General features: G+C 39.3%; 1 protein-coding gene across 3 annotated transcripts in view; it reads left to right on the top strand.

The window, feature by feature from the left end:
* The window catches only part of NRXN3 (neurexin 3), a 964,874-nt gene that overhangs the window by 100,565 nt on the left and 841,747 nt on the right, over positions 1–22,562 (top strand). The window contains exon 1 of one of the 3 annotated variants that reach the window (XM_064715470.1): positions 3,649–3,713. The exons of the other annotated variants lie outside the window; for them this stretch is intronic. The gene's annotated coding sequence lies outside the window, so the exon portion shown is untranslated. Of the gene's footprint in view, positions 1–3,648; positions 3,714–22,562 lie in introns of those variants that run through there. 3 annotated transcript variants of the gene reach the window in all.

Below are 22,562 nucleotides of genomic sequence, written 5' to 3'. Positions count from 1 at the left end.
TTGCCAGTCCTGGAGCTGTTTAAAAGATGTGTAGATGGGGTATTCATGGACACAGTTTAGTGATGGACTTGGCAGTGCTGGGAGTTGGACTTGATGACCTTAAATGTCTTTTCCAGTCTAAATGGTTCTATGGTTGTATGTGAAAAAGTCCAGCTGAATGGCCAAGAGTTTATGCAAATGTTGAAGTGAAACACCAGTAACAAATTAAATCGTTTGTGCTCTCTAAATGTCTAATTATACAAGGGGAAAAACAACACTACATTTGTCTTGCCAGCCTTGGCAGTGGTTTTTAGGCTCTGCTTTGCCCTATAAAGTATCTTGATATTTGGATTTTAAATGTGAATATTGCATGGTTTTGGTTTCTACAATTAAAAGTATTAATGAAAGGACTCTAAAATATGTGTGGTAGTGGGTTTGTTTTCCTTTGGTGAGAAAAAAAATTTACATTTTTATAAGGATGGTGACTTTCAGTTCTAACTTTACTCTTAATGACTACTTAAAAAAATCAAGCATTTTATTTTATGATTAGCAAATAACAAATATGCAAAGCCTCTTCAATAGAATCAAAGCCCCTTGAATGAAGATGTTATTCTTCTGGAATAAATTTTTTTTGTAAGTGAATTTTTGCTGCTGGTTTCATATTTTGTTTAGGGAAGAAAGAAATATTTTAATGTAATTTGTTGAAGTCTCTAATTAGAGGTGATTGATAGTTGATGATTTCAAATGGAAAGTATTTGGTGGCATTTCTGCAAAGCATTCATCCTATTTCTTTATATTCCAGTGGTCATGACATTTTCTAAATTTTGGGGAATGAAGTCACTTAAATGTTCAATATCAGCTAATGCAAAGGAATAGATGTCTTATTCTTCTTTTTATACCTCTTTGTGTAATACATTTATGAACACAAACATAATAGGACTGGTAAATTACTTTTTGTGCTTATGAGCATGTGAGTTTACAAATATTGTGTATGCATAAGATATTAAATAATGCTTTAAGTATTTTGTAGTTTATAGGTAATTAATTTTTTTATATGTTTTCTTTCTGCCTTGTTTTAAAAAGGTCTTTCTGATGTGTGAATAAGCAGCTGATTCTTTGCTGGCTTTCATTTTTATTAAGAATAATGATTCCTGTGAGAGTTAAAGGCATTGTGGTTGTGTTGTGTGTAAACAGGAGCTAAAATATTGAATATTGTCGTCTTAGGCTGTATTGTAGTCTCCTGTTTTCAACGAAGCTCAGGTTTCTCTCTACCCAGAGAGAGTATTTAATTGATATAATTGAAAGTCTTTTACCCCCCCCCACCCCCCGTTTTTTCATTTGAGGCATTTGGTGGCATGTAGAGATGCAGAGGCAGCAAAACAGGCCGTGTGCTTTGTAAAAGGCAGGCTAATAGCACTTTTGATGGATTTCTGATTTTTAAAGTGCTGTATGTTTCATTAAAATTTACATGTAAAGTAAGGGCAAGTGCAGTGACATGAAAGCTAATGCAAGTTGTGCATCTTGACATAATAACAATCACAAGAAACTGGAGATCCCAGATGGCAGCTTGGCCTTTGCCATCCATTTAATAAGCTACTAACTGCTAATTATTGCACTGTTATGGGCAAGTTAATTTACTGTTGACTCTTAAAGAGACATTGTGCATTTTCCTGACATTTAGGTTTTTCAGTTTAGATTTGAAAGTGTTTCTCCTCTGCAGATTGAAGCCCTTCCAATGGATGGTAACAAAGAGACAAAGAAACAGAACAGGAAATGGAACATAATAATCTGTGGGGGTTTTTTGATAATAGCAGAATACAGGGTTGTGGTGGTTTGGGCCTTTCTAGGGCATGGGTTTTTAGCTGAAAATAACACTGGCTTGTATATTAAATATAAGATTTAAGTTTTGCATTTAACAGCAGATGCAGAGTTAGTATTGTTAAAAATAAATAGAGCATCTTTCCCTTAAATAATTGAAGCTTGAGATTGATTCTGAAAATAAGAGAAACTAGAAACAGAAAATCAAAATTCCAGGTTTATTTCTTTTGCCAGAGAGGATTTGAAGGCAAAATTTCAACCTACAAATCTGAAAGCTAAAATGTCCACTGCATTTTTTGAAAAATTCTTCACTTTAATGTTACTTACCTGGTTGTCATATTACAGGGAAGGAATGTTACCTATAAAACCTAAAAATTTTTAGAGTGGTCTTTTTTTTTTTTTTTTTCCAGTTGAAATGGACATTCAGTAATGAGACCAGTCAGGGAGAAGTTTTGATCTAAGAACCTATTTAAGAATGAAGGAACAGCTGCTGTTTAAATGGACTCTAATTCTCACAGTTAATGCTGTTTTGTGAGTGCATGATTGTCTCTGATAACGTTTGGGAGGAGTGTGGTGGGTAATAGCTTATTTCCTGGGCTTTATGGTAATGCAGCAAAATGATGATAATGCCAGCAGGAACTAAAATAGACCCTGTCACACACATCAGACAGTTGCAAAAATAGGAAACCCCGTGAAAGAGGGGAGTTTCCTGCTTTAAGGCTCCTTGTGGCCTTCTGTGGACTAGAGAGATAACGTTATGGTATTGAACAGTTTAGAAAATATGTGCTGTGTAAGCTGGATCTTGTACATTAAAAATAAGAGCTTACAAACAGCAGCCTTATTTGTTGTGCTTTACCAGCTGGTAAATATTTTGACTAGAGATCAGGGAATAACATGCCATGCAAATGGTTGTAAAACTGTATTACTGTGAAGAAGGTCATGTGTGTCAGTTACTAATTCATGCCTAATGGTGTGTGATTTTGCCCACATCAGTATTGTGGGTTTTGAGTCTGATTTTGGCAAAGCATATCTTCCTGTGAAATGCAGAACTCTTCATTTATTTGGCTGTACTCATGCTTTCATGGAGCTAGAGCTCCTTCTTATGCTGGCTTTCATTTCCTCATTTGTTTCAAGAGCCTTGATAGTTTGGAGTGCATGTATAGAAATCAGTGCTGATAGGCTATGAAATAAGGGAGGATAATAGAAAATACCACTGCAGAGAGCAAGGAATCAGGTGTGAACCCAGCCATCACAGGTTGTGGCATATACATTTTTTTTGAAAGCATTTTTGTTTTGAAATTTTGGTTCCTGATAACCTACCCTGCAAGTTGCTGTGCTGAGTCTACTGCATTCCCTAAACAGCTGGAGAACCCTATAGAAATTAATGGTGTTTTGCACTTGGGAATGTGTTGTGTACCTGGAGGGATAAAGTCCCCAGAGCCTGTTATAGAAGATTTTCTGTGAGATACTGGTCTCATACTAGATGAGCTTATTATACTGAGAGGTTTGATGCAATGATATTAAGAGCCACATTCTTCACTGTTTTGGAAGCACTTTATTGTGGTATACCTGATACTGAGGCAGAGGAAATGCACTAATGTAAAAGAAATAGTGCAGGGAGGAATCTGACTCTAAAACTGTTCCAACACTATCCTGAGGGACTCTGGATAATTCTCATTAAATTATGGCCTTACTTCTCTTGTTAAACACTGCAAAGCATTTAATAGAAATGGTTCTTTACCAGCATTGCTTTGTGGGGAAAGGCTTTAAACAGAACTGGTACTTTTAGGATTTGTGTACACAGTTGTCACCATTAAAAAGTCAGTAGCATTTGCCAAGCAGTACCACACAGTGGTGCCTGAGAAATCACCTCCTCTCCTACAGTAGAGCAAGAAGATGGTATGTAATATTTGTAGGTAAGTGTTTACAATTTGATTTTGTCAATTGCATGCATTTTAATCAAGCTTTTCTCTCATATCAATCAGTTTGATTGGGGAACTGCTAATGGGTCAGATTATTTCTAAAACAACACATGATTCCTTTTAATTTACCAAATTCTTTTTATTGAAGACTTAAAAAAAATCAGTATTTGCTCTAAAATACCATATCTTTGTGATTTTTCATTGTTAGTAGTAGTAAGAAAAATGTATAATATGTTAAAATAGTTGTATTTTAAAGGGATCTGGGGTCTTATTATGTATAGTGAATTGTATTAAGCCAGCATTATGAAGCATACACCTTTATTCCCTTAATTACTGGTATATTAATAATGACCAGGTTGATGATGAATGTTCTGATCACCAGCTGGGATCAGATAATTACATTTGATTATGTAAAGAGTTAGTTGCTATAAGCCTTGAAATATTAAAACTTGGCTAGAATAAATATCACTGAAGAACCTTTGTCTTTTACATGTGTATTCAGCTGCCTGCTCTCTGAGCAATTCTCGGTTCACTCGCTAATGTTGGGAAGCAAACTGTGAACAGTTATTTTCCAACCCTCTGAATGTTGATAAAAGGATCTTGCATGGCTGCTGTCTTGTCCTGTGAGGGGAGAGCACATTGCTGCATCGCAGCACGGGGATTACAGGCTCTCGTTTAGCTCTGCATTAAAGATGTTGCAAGCTTTTGTAAAACCCAGGGCAGCCCTAGCATCGCTGTGCATTTGCATTTCCCAGCTCTCACAAAGGGCACACACCTTTCAGGCACCGGTGCCTTGCAGGACTGGCCAACTCCATCATCCAAATAACACATTTATCTGACCATTTTCATATTTATTTTGGCTAGTCTTACTCTGCAGACAGTCTCAGAGAAGTCTGTAGGCATGTGTGCAAGCTGCATTCTACATGTGTTTTTTATCTTTCGGTTTTCCAAACTATTTTTTCCCTTGAATTTTTTCACTTCGTAAATATCCATTGATTTTTCACCCCGTTGTTAAACTGCTGAAAAAAACCATAACTTTGTTACTTGTCTCATGAAATAGTGTTACAAAGAAAGCTTTATGTCACTGATCATTGGCAGTTTGAACAGAATATCATTTTTGCCACACTGTGACAGACCATTTGTGCCAGATTGTGGAAAAAATCTTTACCTAAAGTTGGAAAAATCAGAATGTTCAGATTGTAAGTTTCTCTTTAGAAATTACTTGCTATACTTAAAGTACTCTATTCCAGTCTGGGCATTTAAATTTATCAGTAAATTTTATATTAAGATATTATTCTAGAGACATTATTACACTAGAGACAAGATATTGTACTATACACACTAGTAATTTTTCTTTGCCACATTCTTGTACTTTATTTGTTCTGTCTGTTGACTCTGTCTTTAAAACAGATATATTTTAAGAGAAATCTGTGGACACAATTTCCTGCTATGCTGCACTGTACATCCATAATGGTATGAAAGTATTATGTGGTGGATGCACTTATTGTATTATCAGGCAGAATGAGAGAATGAGAGTTCTATGAGAGTTCCCTTTGATTTCCCAAATGCTGTTTTTTTGGTGTTGGGGAAGAGAAGAGTGGAGAGAGAATCTCTGATTTTCTTTCTTTTTGTCTTCTAAGGTACTTTTATTTAAACCAGTGCAGTTTTCTTACTAATTTTCTCCTTCAGGTGTTTGCTATCAATCTGCTGGGTTAAACTTTGTGCTATTCCATCAGGCAAGTTTTGTAAATGTTGATCAGTGCATGAAATCAGTTCTTAAATGGTTGCAAAATTGCCTTCCTTCAGACTGTTTTGATCACAAGGGCTTTCAAGTGTCAAAGTCATTTGGAGAACTAGATAGATAAAATGCATGAGCACTAAGCTTTTTCCAGGATAGAATAAATAAATGTATTTTCTACTGTGTGCTCTGCCTTTGGTAGTGATTTGTTAAAAGGGAAAAAAAAGAAAGGCAATGATATTAAATATTTACAAGAGTGATTTAGTTGTGTAATCTTGTGCTATGCATCCCTGTTTAATAGTGAAATCAGCTACTGCTGAAGTAAATGCCATTAAACTGGTAGTGCTGTGAAGGTCACTGCATATACAATGTCAAAGCAATTTATAGAGAATAATGATTTTTGTCAGCTTTCCAATGTACCAACGTCCCTTCTTTTTGTCTTCCAAAAATAACTGAAAATAAATTTATTTCAGAAATCATTTTGTCTTTGACTCTCCTCCCATCTGACTGATTTTGGAGCTTGAAACCTCTTTACAAGTTTTCACATTGATGAGCTCAGTGGATAAACACTGATTCCCTTCTTTCTGGCCTTGAGCTTTTTACAGCTCTATTTGCTGGGATTTCCAGTTGGCCATTTCTCAGCAGTTCATCTGAAGAGATACTGAATTATGGCCTCCACTCTAATGAGTGATTGCTTTTCTTCCCTTGTGCTATTTCCAGCCATATCTATCTGTGAATCTCATGAAAACGCTTTTTTTGTGTGTGTGCTGATTGTTTGTCATCAGCAGAGCACATGTAGCATGTTGACAGTTCGCCTCCTGAAGTGGTGTCTTATAAATACTCGGAGTACATTCCTGCTCAGCATCATGCTTACTGAAGAGGCCTCAGAAGTGAGAGCTGTGTTCCTGGCTCTGCAGCTGACTTTCCCTGTGAATTTTTGGGGTCTTTGTGCCTCTGCAGCAATGGAGTGAGGACAGAAGCCATTCACCACTGCACAAGGAGCTGCTGCATTGACACCTAGAGCGTGTCCTGAAAACAATACACAGCCAGTACAGAGCATTATCATTCAGCTTCACATCCGTCCAGCAAGAAGGTTAATTATTTGTTTTCCTTGTTTTACAGTTGAATGAGCAGAACCACACAGAGATGGAGAGAGCTGGAGAAGAACAGGCAATAAATGCCAGAGTTCTCTTGTCCTTTCCTGTTTCTCTAAGCACCAGTGCAATCTATTTTATAAACCACCACATAACTTGCCTCCTATACCAAGGACTCTCCCAATTAGATTCCACTTGCTAAAGCAATACTCTAAAAAGATTAAAACTGTATTTACCTGTTGATAAACATGTACATGACCACAGACATAGCAGTCATATTTTACAAAGGGAAATGACACATATTCTCTGTAAAAAATTCTACAGAAGGAAATAACCTATCCTAATGCAAAGGTGCCCTGAGTGTGCTGTGTAAGGATTTTGTTGGGAAAGTAAATGTGAGCACACAGAGACAATGAGGCTTTCTCTTCGAAGGCATGAAATTTAAGGGCAAGTGGAAAAGAATTAAGACACTTAAATTGTTCAAGGAGTGGAAATGTTTTTTCAGTGAAAGGAAGTGCATCAGCAATGGAAAGAGGGAAGGAAAGCAGGAGGAAGAGTAGTAGAAACATGCATACTCTTATCTGGGAGTCCCAGCTAAAGTGGTGGAAGAGGAATCTGGTGTGACTATTGGTCTTCTGGACAGAATAGGATGGAAAGATATTTTTTGCTGAGTATTAGGCAACCAGATATTAAAATTGGTAGCCTATTTTGGTATTTGATTTTTGTGATGTTTCATTCCACAATGCAGTAGGAGAAGACTAAAGCTTCTATTTACTGAGATAGCTTTTTATGGCCTTCTCCTCCAGGCCCATTAGCAGACCTTTCATCTGTTGTGAAAGAGGCTAGTTCAGCAGGGTGTCTGGAATGGATATGTGTGTGCATGGTTAAATCAGGCCTTGTGATTTCCTTTAGACTCTTTTATCTGGTTCTTTGTCTCTTTTTATGCAAGTCTATGATTAGCATTGAGTTCTTCCCAGAATGCTGGCAATTATCTCACAGGTGAAAGGATTAAGAAAAAGCAGTGGGAATTACATTGGGATTAAATAAGACTGCCTTTGGAGTGTTTGTGGATATGGTTTCTTTTTTTTTTTCTTCTTTTTTTTTTTCTTTTTTTTTTTTTTTTCTAAAAGCAGAAAGAAAGAAGAGAAGCCAGCTCAGCCTTCAGGTCTCTCTAGGGAGGAAAATAATACCTTTGAATATGGAAAAGTAGCATCTCAGCTTGGGAGGAGGTCATGCTGAAAAAGGAAAGGTAGTGTTAAGGCACAAGATTTACAGTCTTCAGTTCAGTTCTTGGTTGCTCTGATTTTGCTTCAGGCTGTTCTGATTGCCCACAGTGAACCTTAGCTTGTCCATGTGTGAAATGGAAGTGGTGATAAGTTTCTTGTCTAATGTTGCATGAAACTAAATTAATTACTCTGTAAGTGTACTAGGTTTTTGGGTAGTAAGTACAAAAGAAAAGGATTCTCTGTATTCTTATGCCCCACGGTGTGGTCACAAATGGTTTCAGATGTTTTGAGTAATTTCTGTCCTTCTATTACTTCTCCCTCTGTGTAATGGGCAGACACAATGCTGGTAGAAAATGGGGGCCCAGCCCCCTTTTGGGGTGAAAAGAGAAACTGCCCCATGGGATTGGCATGCCCAGACTGTGGGGGCAACACAGTTTTGCAAGGCTGGGTGATGCTGCACTTTACCTGCAAACTGGCCTGGAGTTTGGCTTGTGTTTCCAGGGCCTGGCAAGTCACCCCTGATGGGAGCCTGGACTTTGGGCAGGAGCCCTAGGCTAAGAGTTGAGTTCATCTTTAGCTTTGCTGTTCACATCTTCTGATTCTGGCACTGCACGGGTTTACAGTGAAGCGCTGCCTGTAGATCCTGAGAGAAACTCTGCTGTGGTGTTGAGGAAGCAAATAGCGCTGGAAAACAGAAGATCTTCAACCAGATCAGGTTGCTCAGAGCCTCATTCAAACTGACCTTGAATGTTTCCGGGGTGGAGCATCCAACACCTTTCTGGGCAGCCTGTTCCAGTGTTTCATCACCCTCATTGTGAAAAATTTCTTCCTCATATCTAAATCAAATCTACCCTACTTTAATTTAAAACCATTACTCCCTGTCCTGTCAATACAGGCCCTACTAAATTGTCTGTCCCTGAGACTAATTAGCTGCAGCTTGTACTGTTTGAAGGAACATAGTTTCCAGGAAAGAAATGGATGTTCTCTTTGCAACAGAAGTATGTTCTCTATTTCTACGCAGGCTAGTTGAAGCCAGAGACAGGCAAGTTAATATTGGTTGGGCTGCCTTCCCACCTTGGGGCTGTATCTTACCTCTGAACCTGCTGCTTGCTCTCCTCTGCAGTCTGCAGATTTTGGAAGTCACTGCTGGCTGCTCCCCAAGCAGCAGCCATGACTGACAGACACCTAACATATCATCTTAGTGTGAGATCTTCTGCACAGACGAGACCCAGGCAGAGACTTTTTTTGTCCTACCCTTGCTACTGCTCTCACTCTGTGTTTTAGCACTGTGTGTGCTGCCCCCATTCACTCAAATCTTTCAACTCTCTTCTTAGGGACCACAGTCACAACAATGGCTGTGATTGTATGGTCTTTCCCCTTCTATGGTACATGTACCAAAAAAGAGCCAGTTAATATTTGTTGTCATGGCTTTTGTGACAAGGATCAGACATATCCTGACTTTACTCTTATTGTGGTTCTGAGTTGGAGCAGTTCTGCCCTACTGTAAGTTGACAGTCAGGCATCACTAAGATGGGGTATAAGTGGAAATGAGGATATGGTGCCCTGTTGAGTCCACACAAAGAATTTGGGTGGAGTTATTGCATGGGCATTGCTGAATGTTTTTTTGAGAGCTCTGATATTTTTTTATTAAACCTTCACATAATTCATTTAATGCTTCTCTTTCTCTCTTATAATGCATTTGTTGCCTTTGATTGGAGTTTCTTTGGCTCATGGGTCACCTTGGGGACAGGAACAGTGAGTTCCCAGAGCTTTGACCATGTAGAATATGAATTTTCAGAAGTTATGAATAAAACTTTTCCATGATAAATCCAGTATTCTCCTTCAGCAGTTCCATGATGATGATTGCCTAAGCTTCTGTTCTCTTTTTATCTGGTGGTCATTATTTCTCTTGTATATTTTATTCTGATTTTATTCTCAGTGTGTCAGTTTGCTTTACCTTGTTTGTATTGATGGATAGCTATGATTAAAAAAATCTATTTTGTTCCAAGTACATTTTTATCAGAATAACTGTCAGTATCTTTCCATCTATTCCAAACACATTTTAAAGTGTCTCCTTATGTTACCCTGCCTGTGTGACTAGACTTGGAGCTGTAGTACAGCTGTTTTATTTTGTCCTACAACATTACCACTCAAGCCCCAATTGTGCCTTGCTTTGACTTGCCATGCAGTGCTGGGTCCTGCTGGTGCCCTGGTCTAGGCCACTGATGCCATCCTGCTGCTCAGGCTCAACATTAGGTTAGTGCACACCACTCTGGACCTTCAGCAAGTAGAGGGACAGTTAGCAGCACTCTGGACTTCAGCAAGTTATGGGGTAGCAGAGCTAGAAACAAGATACACTGGCAGAGCTGTGAGCAGGAGGTACTGTGTAGTCACTCAGAGCACTTAGTATTTTCCATTTAACAGAAGACAGTGAAGGACAGAGACTACCTGATTTTCCACAGAGATAGGGTGAACTACTAAGTCTGGGAACAGAGCCCAGAGACTCAGATTCCTGTTGGCACAGAGCTGTTGAACACTCTAGGTACAGCAAGTCACATCAAAGCCCCATTTAGAAGTTGGCCTAAGCAATGATATTGTTCTTAGGCAATGTAGAATTTGCTACTGTTGCATTTCCCTAGTCTTTCATAGGCATATAATAATGAAAAAGTCCCTACTGCATTTGAGACGCTGGCTTGCCAGGAAATGGGGAGATTAACTTCATTGTACATAAAGATTTCACTTGGTTAAGAGAGTGCTTTGAAGAAAGGAAGGAAACACTGAAACAAGAAGATTGATTCATGAGTCTCTTATTACAAGATTATCTGTCTTTTTATTGAGCAGTATATTTATTACATGGCCGGTCTCCAGTTACAGGCCAGTGACTCCCTAGGTTCAGGTGTTTACCTGGTGGTGGCTGGGATGCCACATGAACGGCTGTAAACAGAGCCAGTTATTCAATCCACTCCTAAAGAGGTTTGATTGTAGATCCCAGTTTTCCCAGGGTGTGATATCCAAGCCAAAGCAGGCAGGAGGCTGTTCTGCTATCTGGCAGAGCTCTCTGCTGGTGCCCCTGCTGGAAATGTTTAGAAATGTTCATATGAATTTGGGGATGGAGCAGGGAGTGTCAGAGTCTCGAATCCATTCCTAGGACCTCTTGCTGTCATGTGTTGGCATGGTGGGCTGCTTAGAGCAGGAAAGTGAAAATTCCTCTTGTTCTATCACAAGGCATTGGGGATTCGTATTTCCCCCTTTCTAACTCTTTCCCTGCCACCTTTCAGGCATTACTTCAAAGAAAAAATTTAAGTACACCTTTCCTATAATGATTTCTATTGTGTGAGGCTGTGAAGTCTATGAGATACCTTTGTGCTGTATGGGATGATAATAAAGTACATAAAAATTAGCCAAGCCCACAGACAGTGGGATCATCAGTCTTTTGTTCTGTGAGGCTGTTAAACCTTTCTGGATTTTTCTAGAAGTTGTGGTACATGGTGTGTATGCCTTAATTGTACTACAATAGCATAATGATCATAATACAACCTCTAGTTGTTGTCTGCTTGTGTTGTTCTGGTCTTTATATTACACTCTTAGGAGAATCAAAAACTATGGCAGCTTTTCAACAGTTAGATTCTGTGCATGGCTTAATTTGAGTTGTTCCCCAAACAAAGAATTATCAAATAAATTAACTTTCAAACTGTTTCTTAAAAGCATTATCAGCCTTTAATAAAATAATGGAAACAATATTAAAAATAATGACTTTGTAACTATAAGGAATAACAGAACCATGAGCAATTATCAGTAGCATTTAATAAACAAAACTCATAAAGGACATTTGATTGCTTTTGGACTCAGTTACAAAATTAGTGGATGAACAGAAGATAATGATTGTTTAAACTCAAATGTGTTATTTGACAAAATTCCCTACTTTAAAAAAACCTCACAATTAAAATTTGGCTTTAACATGAGTTTTCTAAAATAAATTAGTAATTCAAAATGCAACAGCATTTTCATGAACTGAGAATGCCAGAAAATTTGGAAGTTACTGTCATTTCTGTCCAGGGCTTTCCTTAGTGATCACAAAGAGGGGAAGAAATGACATATTAATGAAATGTGTAGATTTGAGTAGAATGGGAAGAATTGCAATCATCAGTGTGGACAGGCAACATTTATGCTGTTTTCTAAGTGCCATGACATCCTTCATGAAGCAGTAGGTGGATAATTAATCTGTAAAGAGACCTGATAAACTGCACCTAGGCAAAACTTTTAAGGACCTTAAATACTGTAAGGTGGACATATGTCAAGCAAATTTTAAGTATGTTAAAGGGTTGATGATTAAGATTGTGCATGACTTGATTAAGAGGGAGCAGACAAAGGCCTTGTATGTATGCTAGGTCTTCATGCTGAGAAAGTGGCAAGATATGAAAGCTATCTCCAAACACATATGGAGCATAAATACACAGGAGAAGTAGGAATTATCCTGGGGTTATCTCAGAGAAATTATGTAGAAAGGTTACTGTTCAATTGGTTAAAGGTCTTCTAGGTCCAGTAGCAAGAGAGAACATCTTAGCAATGAGCACTACAGCAACAGCTTATAGAGTATTTTAGCAAGTGAAAAGGTGCAAGCCACTGACTTCTGACAATTTTATTGAAAGTAAGCCATTCTGGGGAGTCTTTCTCTTCCACACCTAGTGAACATGAGATGGCAACTTAGAGGACGATAACTTAAATTTTTTTCCTTTCTCCAAACCTCAGCTGTATCACAATATAGGTATATAGATTTCCATAATTTTCCAGAGGTTCTTCATCTGCTCCATGTTGAGATCCTGTGTGTGTGTTGCTCTAGGTGACATGTGTATCTCTAAGGGAGCAATAAGCTGTTGTTGTATCAGCTAGCAATTAAAAAATAGTCCACAAAATGCAAACAAAATACTTTCATAAAGGAAACTGGATGGTTTGCCATAACTACATTAGTGCTAATGCACTACCAGGTCTCTTTTTTCTTTTTCTGTGTGTTGATTTTGTTCTTCAGTCACTCCATCTCTTCTAGCTTAATTACCCTCCCCAGACTAGAGGCTGCTGCTGCCTTTTGGCTTCATTACCAGCTTTCATTTTCATTAAGAACTTCGTGCTAATGGACTGTTATAAAACAGAGTCATCACTGGCAGGTGTTGCCAAACGACTCTCAGCATGATGGCATTTCTGTGCAGTGGAGCAAACAGTCTGGACATTGGATTCATGGAGCATCCAAGGGCTTGCAATGGCAGGCGAAGAGAGATAAGTTCGGTGGATCAGTACAAAGAAGCTCTTAAATATTTACAATGATAAAAAGGAACAATGATGGAAAAAGAGCATTATGACCAAGTGACCTTGTTCTGAGACCCCCAAAAGTGCCAGCAGCTCTTCTGGTTGCCAATATCAAAGAACTGCTTTCTGAAGAGCTCTCTAGTAGTTGCAAAAAACTAATCCTTATACTCTTTTGGTTTAGAAAGGAATGAATATCTGAAAGCCTCCTCACTGATGAAGTGAAATCATATATCAGAATAAACTTTGTGGATCATGTCATCCAGTGTTACTAATGGGAATGCATATTTCTGCTGTAGTGATACTGGTCATGGCTGCCTTTGCGTGTCTTCTGACCTGTTCAGTGGTTATTACCAACACTCCTCAGGAAAAAGGACTTCCTGTATTGTCCTTCAAGAAGCCGATTGTTCCAAGTAACTAGAGACATGCCCCAGAATAAATATTATCAGATTTTGTCTCTTAAGAGGGGAATAAGAGTGATTTACCACTGATGAACTGTAATAAAAAAATAATAATTCTGTGTTGATCTGAAGTCTGTTAACTTTTGTTATTGTTTCCAGAAGACCATAAAAGCTGCCTAAGTAGGTACCGCAGCAAGTACTGAGCAGGGGGACATGACGGGTCCACTTGCAAATAAGCAAATGGTATGTATTGCATATTCTTTCCAGGCCACTTTTGGATTTGATTATGCTTCCCATTTGTTCTTTTCATTCTTACCAAATGCAAGCTTCACATCAGCCAAGTGGTATATGTATGCTTAAACACAGAGTGACAGCATGGCATCACTTGCCTAGAACAGTGATTTTCTTCTATCAGTTATTTTTTGTCTGTTCTCAAGACACTGTTCCCCTGCAATAGGGTCTTTTTTTGCAGATGGATTTATCTCACAGTGTAATCAAAGAACTCTTGATCTGACTGGCTGCAGGGTATGCATTTTGGCCAAGTGTAGGAAGGTGTGTTTTTCTCTAGTTCTTGACCTTTTGGCCATCATTGGGCTACTTCTGATAGAGAACGGCTTTTCACAGGCTAGTGCAGTTAGTCTGCAGCTGTTCCTAGAAGAGAGCAGTGTTTATAGTGACATGTGATACCCAGCCAAATGCAGTTGCTCTTCCTTAAGCAGAATTTTTAATGATTGGATGGCAGACAGGATTTTTCTTATTGCTTACAATGCCACTGTCTCCTTAAAATTCATTCTCTCCTTCAATGGATGGGTTCAGACAAGACACAAGGAAAATGTGTTCCACTGGGAGACCTGGATCATAAGGCTGAGGAAGAAGACTTCTGGAGTGTGCAGGGGGCCCAATAATGTTTTAGTAGAGAGGGGTTTTGCAGCACAATGTGGCCATGGGAGTATACTGACAGGAGTAACCAAAGAACCAGATCTTGGACGCTGTGGAAGGAGAGACCTTTTTCCCAGGGATGTTGCTGGGAGTGGGCATGGTGTACTGCAGCCCAGAAGATTATGAGACTGCATGTTCAAAGTGGGAGGCAGGAGGGAGAAAAGGCCACCAAAAAAGGTAGGGTGGATAACTTGAAATTTTTACTTTCCCTAGTCTGTCCTGTGTCCTTGCTTTTCATTTTGTCCACCCCAAAAATATATTTGGCTTAATTTTGAGTAAAGTATTTGTGATGCTTCACCCACATATACAAGCATGGACTGATGTACCTTTAAGCTCTGATCACATCAGGATCCTATAACTTTAAGGAAACTTTTGTAGTGACTACAGGGTGTACATGCTGGCTCTCAAGCACCATTGCTGCAGGTGAGAATATTTGACTTCAGGCTCTGCTGGTCTTTTATGACTCTTGTCTTTGCAGCAGTGAATAATGCCAGGAAATTCCTGGACACTCAAGTTCCCTTGTGGAGGTACAACTACTGGACTTCCCTTTGGCATTTAATCCTGTCTGAGAGAGGGTTTATTAGTAATAATAAAACAAGACACCATTAATGCTGTGTTGTCATGTTTTAGGCTTAAGGGGTTGCAGCTAAAGTTTCATTTTGCATCTTTTATATGAGCAAATCTCATGGGAAATTTTAGTGTTTTAGAGTAAGGGGAAATTGCTCCTGGTTTGAAAGGATAATGTAAATAGGTATAAATCTTTCTCTTCTTTCCTCTGGTAATTCTGTCTAGGTCACACTGTAGAGCTTTTCCAGTACATGCTTAGCTGTGACCTTGTGTTTCTTCTGTGATTTTTCTTGTACTTACATAGATGTTGTGTATATCTGGAGGATTCCACTTGTAAGTGATCAAAGTTAAACCTGTGCAGAAACTGGAGCTCAAATCGCTTCAAAGTGGATTAGGCTAAATAATGAGAATACATCACTGGAGAATAATCTTATAGTGAATAGCAGGCAGTTTGGGGCAGAACATAAGTTGTTGTAACCTGATAAGACATGGGGAAAGGTGTTAAAGAGCATTCTAATAGTGAATATAATTTATTAATACTGTTGCGTTTATGTTCTGTCTTTTTTCCATTTTTTTTTTCTTCTGTCAGGCTCTGTAGTGCTAGGAAGAATGTTGTGCTAGGAAGTTTCTCAGTACAGATCAGTCTGTTCTCCTGATCCTGGCTCTTCTATTATGTTTCTGTTGGAGTAGTAGAAAAGTGAGAGGCTGCTACTCCTTACTCTCCCAATGGCACTTCCAATCTGTGAGTCAGATTTGTCAGTATTGGCTGTGTTCCCACAATTACTGTGTGGGCTAGGGAATGATTAGTGTCTTGTCTTCCAAGGGGAAGAGGAGGAAGAGGGTCCCGTAGGGAATTAGTAGCAGAGGAGGGTATAAATCTGAGATATTCTTGAGATATTTTTGGGCATTAATACCATACATACTCTAAACATGAAATTTAAGTATTCATCAAGAATGGGGTAGAGTTTTGTCTGATAAATTTTAAAGAGCCCTATGGTAGGCAGAGCCATTATCTTCCTCCAGAAGGTGATTTACTTGTTATTGCTGAGCTGTGACTCAGGCCTTTCCTTCTGAAGGGATAAATCATTCCTCACAGAGTAAATGTCACACGGAGATGTATCGGTGACTCCAGAAAAAGCTGCCCTTTAACAGCTTCCTGGTAACATTTCCCTTGCAGTGCTTGGGTAAATGCAATGACAAAATAAAGGGAGCATCTATCCCCTTCTTCTGTCCCTCTTCATCACAGTCTGTCAGTCCCACCTTGGGGCTGTTGCATCTTAAAGGGAATGACTCAGACCATTGGCACAGCAGATAATGCCAAGCCAAAAGGAGACTGGGCATGGATAAATCTCAGGTCTTGGGACAGGAGCTGACTGGGGCCTCCCTGTGTAATCCCAGAGGCCACACTCTGTGGTGGGGTGTATCAAGACAACTGTCTTGGAGTCAGGGAACTAAGGATAATCAATATCAAAGAAGAGTCTTCTTGATAAATGAATGGTGTAGGAAGCAGGTAGTTCAGAGAAGGTTGGAAGGTCAGAAAGTGGAAGGCCACAAGTACTGATGAATCTTATATTTAGGTTTATGATTGTGAGACAACAGAGACATTATGTCTTCAAAAACGATGGAATTATTTATTAATAACCAAAAGAGGTGTTGACAGCAGGTCAAGGGAGGTTATTCTTTCCCTCTATTTGGTCCTGATGTGACCCCACCTGGAGAACCGCATCCAGTTCTGGGGTCCCGCACACAGAAGGGACATGGACATGTTGAAGAAAGTCCAGAGGAAGCCACTGAGATGTTTAGAGGGATGAAGCACCTTTCCTTTGAAGAAATTCTGAGAGAATTGGAATGGTTGAGCGTGGAGAGGAGAAGGCTTTGGGGTGACCTAATTGCAGCTTTCTAATACCTGACGGGAGCCTACGAGAAAGATGGAGAGGGATGTTTTACAAGGGCATGTAGTGATAGGACAAGGAAGAATGGTTTCAAACTGAGAGTAGGTTTAGGTCGGATATTAGGAAAAAAATTCTTTACTGTTAGGGTGGTGAGGCACTGGAACAGTGGTTGCCCAGAGAAATGGTGGATGCCCCATCTCTGGAAATGTTCAAAGGTTGGATGGGTTTTGGAGCAACCTGGTCTATTGGAAGGTGTCCTTGTCCATGGCAGAGAGGTTGAACTAAATGGTCTTTAAGGTCCTGCCCAGCCTAAGCCATTCTATAATTCTTGGATGTACCATCCTCATCACTGTAGTAATTCTTGATTTTTTAATGGCAGCAGATTTATATGGAAGGATCTGTTTAGCTGGGGAGTTGAAAATTGTGTCTTTACATTTTCTCATGTAGGTCATCACTATGAATAGTTACCTTAGCTGGCAATGACTGATTACTCTTTTCTTCTGACAGCAAAATTAGGTGGTGGATTTCAGTCCTGCTGTGAAAAGGAAGGGATGGGTGGTCTCATTAGAGGTCCTTGCCTCTGGTTACTTCAAAGGAGCTCAGGCACTGCATGGCTGACTGTTTCTCCTTAATTTCTTTAGATCTCCGAGAAAGCAAGTGTAGGAGTATTAAATACAGGCAAGTTCCAGCTAAAGGATGCAACTTCAGTTATTTTCTCTGAAATCTGCAAAAATAAGCAACTGAAGGCTTAATATTAAGAATGAGCATCTGTAGGTGAGTTGTGCAAATATGTTGACAGGTACTCTGGTGACAGACATTGCTGCAGAATGACTTCATCTGTACAGAGGCTTTGACTTATCTTTCAAGGAGCAGACCAAAACTGGATCACATGAAGCTGTAGAGTAATGTAAATAAGCTAAGGCCAAATATGGTGAGCATATTAATACGCTTAGTGAGATTGATCATCAGTAGGATTTTGCAAGAAGAAGGGAGAATGGAGAATTCAGAGCTGTGAGAAAATGCTGCTGAATTACTGTCCAAAGAAAAGAGACTTTCTTGATTTACTGATAAGAGGAACAAGGCTTCCTATGGGTGTGAGTACTGCCACACAACTCTTGAGTTAAAAGTGTTTTAATAGAATTAAAAGTAGTCATATGAGTATATTGTCAGACTACACTTCATTTTCCAAAAACTGAAGAAATTTCTAATTGTGATATTAAACACCTTTCTTAACAGCAAATGGAGTGTACAGCCAAAATGCTGCAGGCATAGCAGCTGGAACAACAACTTGGATACAGAAATGTTTTTAATTGGAGCATGCCCCAAAGTGCCCCTTTTAAACACTGCAAGACCAACCCTACAAGAAATGGAAGAATGGACCTTGACACCATCCCTTCAAAATATTCTTTCCTTGAATCTGAATGCTGTCTTCTAGCTTTGTGCAGGTCTATTGATTTCAGCTGGTAACTTCTAGAATTGAATATTACACCCTGTATTTTCAGAATTTCTCAGAGTTTTGATACTAGAGACTCAGCAGTGAAAGAGAACAGTGAGCAATTTTTCTCAGGAACTTTGAATAATAGCTCTTTAAGGTCATGTTATTGCTGCAGTATTTCCACGGTTCAAAATTTCTCTCATCTTTAAAATGCTTCATGATGTCCCAGCTGAATTAGTAGGCCTATTAGAGGCCTATATCTGTTTCCTCTGCTGAGATAGCTTAGTTTTTCCCTTTCTCTTTTTCCAGAGCTGGAACTACTGTCATAAGTGTTTCCCTGATCATCACCAGTGGTTGGAACAGCCCTAAGTGTTTCAACTTCCTATTTCCTTACTCTTCGGCTGTTTTATTTTATTGCTCAAAACTTTGAAGAAAAGTAGATGTGGTGTAAAAGAGAGAACAGAAAGTTTTGTTGCATTTGTACAATGTTAGACACAGTCTCCTCTTCTTGCTCTCATTGGTAAGAATCCAGAAAAAAACCAGAACCATTTTATAAGTAAGCTAGATACTAAACTTAGTTTGTAAAGAGGAATGTGAATCAGGAGTTAAGGATCTGTGAAAGCACCTCATCCATTTCCCTGCTGGTGCTTTGTATGGCATGAAGTTAAAATAGCAGTGTCCTTATGATACATTTTCTGCTGGTGTATGCCCCATGTGAAGAAAAAATACTTCAGTGTGTGTGCATATGCGTGGGCAGCTGGCTCATTTGTTCCTCAGGTATTCATTGGAGATTGCTGTCATTGTTCCTCATTTTATTAGCTTTTGCCAAGTACTTCCACTTTTACTAAGGACTGCAGGGTTTATGGCAGTGATATTTTTCACAGTGTCAGAGATAAAATATCAGGCTAATCACAGAGTCTCTGGTAATATAAGTTGCAAAGGAGAAGCAGTCTTGTTTCGAAGAAGTCCTGCTCGGGAGTGTTAAGTTTCCTGTTGGATAAGCAGCCTGGAGAATTTGGTACACTTGATGTTCTCCAGGAAGAAAAATAATTTGTCTTGAATGATGGGGCAGATAGGGGACAGGTCTAATATCAGTTATTATTTTTCTTCCTAAACAATAACTCAGGTTCTCTCATATTTAGGGTTTTAACTTAAAAGGAGCTAAGCAACCTGAACTCCACTGGTGTCAGAAAGAGTTTGAGGTGTTTGGTCTCCTGTTGAATGAAACCACTGCAAACAAATGCTTTCCAAACAGACTTCTTCCCATGCAAGGGGGAGGTAGGGAAAGGAAACAAAGACTAAACTGTTCTCCCTACTCCACTTCCTTTCCCTTTTTGTTATTTCTAATCTTTTTTCCCCCACAATGAAAAAAATCTCCTCCCTTTGGCCTCATGTGGAGCATGATCTCCCAAAGGGAAGTGAAGAAGGTAAAGGGATGGTAATATATTTGTTTTTTTGGGGGAAAAAACACTGATTCTACCCTAAAGTAAGGCATGTCCCCAGTGTTAGAGGTAGGCTGCTGGACAAAATCTGTTTGGAGGAACAGAGGTCTAGGTTGATTTCTGCTAGGACATCTGAGTGTCGCATCCGACCCTGTCTCAGTTATTCCAAGGTCTTACAACTTGATTATTCTGAAGACTTGCGTAGGATAACATACATATCTTTGGGATAGCATATAAATACATAGCATACAATATCTAGCATGTGCTTTGTACACATGCACATTCTGGGACACTTGGAGAAGCTGCTGTCAGTCACTGTTAGGATGAAATTAGTCTAGAACCTCAAGTCTGATACTCCAGGAAAAATAGTGTTTGAATGCACAAAAAATAAAGGGAAGAGTGTCTTTTGGCAGCATAGAAGTGATTGCAACCTAATGGGCTGGTCACCTTTCTTTAGAAACAATGATGACTTTGACAGGGAGAAGAAGAGACAATGCATTGCAGAAGGCAGTCTGAAGAGCAGTCTGTCTCATTTTGGCAGGAGCACAGGCTCTGAGTTTTTAGAATGTTAGAACAATAATGAAATTAGGTCACAGATTCTACTAATTCAGCCCTGATCAGCTTCCCCATTTCTAGTAACAATTAAATGCTTATCTCTTCCTTTCTTATACATTAAATTAATCAGCCATGAGCTAAAAAGTAATACAGTGCTTTGGCTTAAGACCCACCACATTTTCCTTGTAGCTTGCACCTCTGCTGGCTCAGTACATGTGCAGAGCACCAAGAATATCGGTACCAAAAGCCAGTGTAGTGTTTCTGAACAAATGTAATATTATAGTACTAAATTGAGCCATTTCAGTGAGTGGTCACTAGAGGAGGGGGGGATGTTTTGGTATAATATTCAGCTAGGGAAATTATAATGATGTGTTAAGCCTGGTGCTATCCATCTGCTCAGTGAGAGACAATCCTTGAGATAAAACATGTAAACCCACAGAGCAAACAGGCGTTAGAGGAGGAGAAAGACAGGTCATTAAGAGATACAGAAAATGAAGGGACTTGTCTGTCCCAGTGTATATCCCAACCACTTCTTAACCTTGTCTCAGAATCACTGAAAAAATATCTGCTGAAGTCATATAGATGTGAGGGTAAATGTGTTTCAGGACTAAGCTTTTCTAGTGCATGGCTGTATATTCTGGCATAGGCAAGCATATTGGCACACAATTTGCTAATCTAAGTCATCCAGATGTGAGAATTTTCTTCAGGATGGTTAATAGATCTTGACACTTGATGCTCAGGAGTTTAATTTGACTTTTGTTAGTGTAGCACCACACCTGAGGTAAGGTGACCACACTGCTTCTTGGCAGAACTAGCTCACATCTAACCAGCTTGCGACTTGGGGTTGCCTCTTGATGACCAGGTAAATGTGTCCTCAGTTTCTGTTAGTTTTGTTCCCCTTTGTGAGGCTGAACTCACCATTTGAGAGTACTTGGGTGTAGATGTTAGATCAAGACTTGCAAGAGTAATAGTACCAGATCTTTCACTTTCTGTATAGCTTTGGGCATGCCTTACAACCCACCCTCTTGATTTTTTGCATTTTTTGGTCTGTGAAGTTCACCTGATACATGCACTCTGGGATGCTTTGAGGATTGATTTGCTTGCAAAACTCACTATGCAGTGCTATGAAGATCTGTATGTAAAGAAGAACAGTTAGAAAATTGTTTTCTTGGTGAAGCACCTTGGTCCTTCAAAACACCAACATGTTTTGAGGCATCTTGATAGTTTTAAATTACAGTATTTGTTATTTTTTGTCATTCTTTTCCTAAAGAAAGGCCTTCACTAGAAATTCAGGGTGTGAAGTATTGCAATTAAGATGTATCAAAATATTGTTATGACATCCAGGCCTGGAAGCTGCAGGTCAGATCACAGACCTTCTGCCAGAGATAAGTGTGGGGCTCAAAAGTAAAGCCAAAAAGGCCATGTTGAAAAAGGCCCACTATTTTATTTACTGTGTCTTTACACAGCACAGAGATTTCTGCTGCATATCTGAGTCAAGCTTGAATTTTCCTTGCCCCAGGACACAGCCTCTCCTTGCTATTAGTGTAGTCTATCTCATTTAAAATGCTTTTGGGAAGTCTTCAGACTGCATACACTCCTATGCATCTAAGGAAAAAAAACTACTATAACTTTGAATGCTATAAAATTAATGACAAAGATGAAAACATGTACTACTAGTAAGTCTTGAAGTGTACTACTCAGGAGTGTGGGCAAGGGAAGATTACCCAGTTTTATCTGCCTTTGTAATATTTTCCTTTCAAATTTTTGTGCCTTATAACTGCTGTGAAGATGTAGTTTTGCTTAGTGCTTTTTCCTGAATGGAAAGGACATTACTACGCCCTTTGACAGTATGTTGCTATTTGTACTCCCAGGCCAAGGAAGCAGTTACTTCCACCTGTGAAATATGGAGTTAGGCTGATGGAACTGCTGTTTGAATGAGAGGAAACTTGGCCTTTGAGTTTTCCAGGGGAGAAAAGGTGGGGAAAAAAGCTTCTTTTCCATGTGTAACATATATAGGTCTGTTGGAAGTACTTGCTGAAGTGTTGATTTGTAAGCAATGCACTGAGTTGGATTTGAGGATAAAAGAAATTTGAAATGCTAAATGCAGGATAGAGTCAACTGTGGCTGGAGGGTGTCAGCTGAGGTTGGGCACAAACCCACACATGTTAGAGGTACCCTGGCTGCCATCACTGGGCAAGAACAAGGACTCTGCTGGTAGGCAGGGGTGATGGATGGCCCCAGGGAGTACATGTAACA

The sequence above is a fragment of the Zonotrichia leucophrys genome, chromosome 5 (assembly GCF_028769735.1).
Source record: "Zonotrichia leucophrys gambelii isolate GWCS_2022_RI chromosome 5, RI_Zleu_2.0, whole genome shotgun sequence".
Classification (NCBI taxonomy): Eukaryota; Metazoa; Chordata; class Aves; order Passeriformes; family Passerellidae; genus Zonotrichia; species Zonotrichia leucophrys.
Note: the sequence above shows the minus strand (reverse complement) of the source record. Positions and strands in the feature narration are given on the sequence as shown.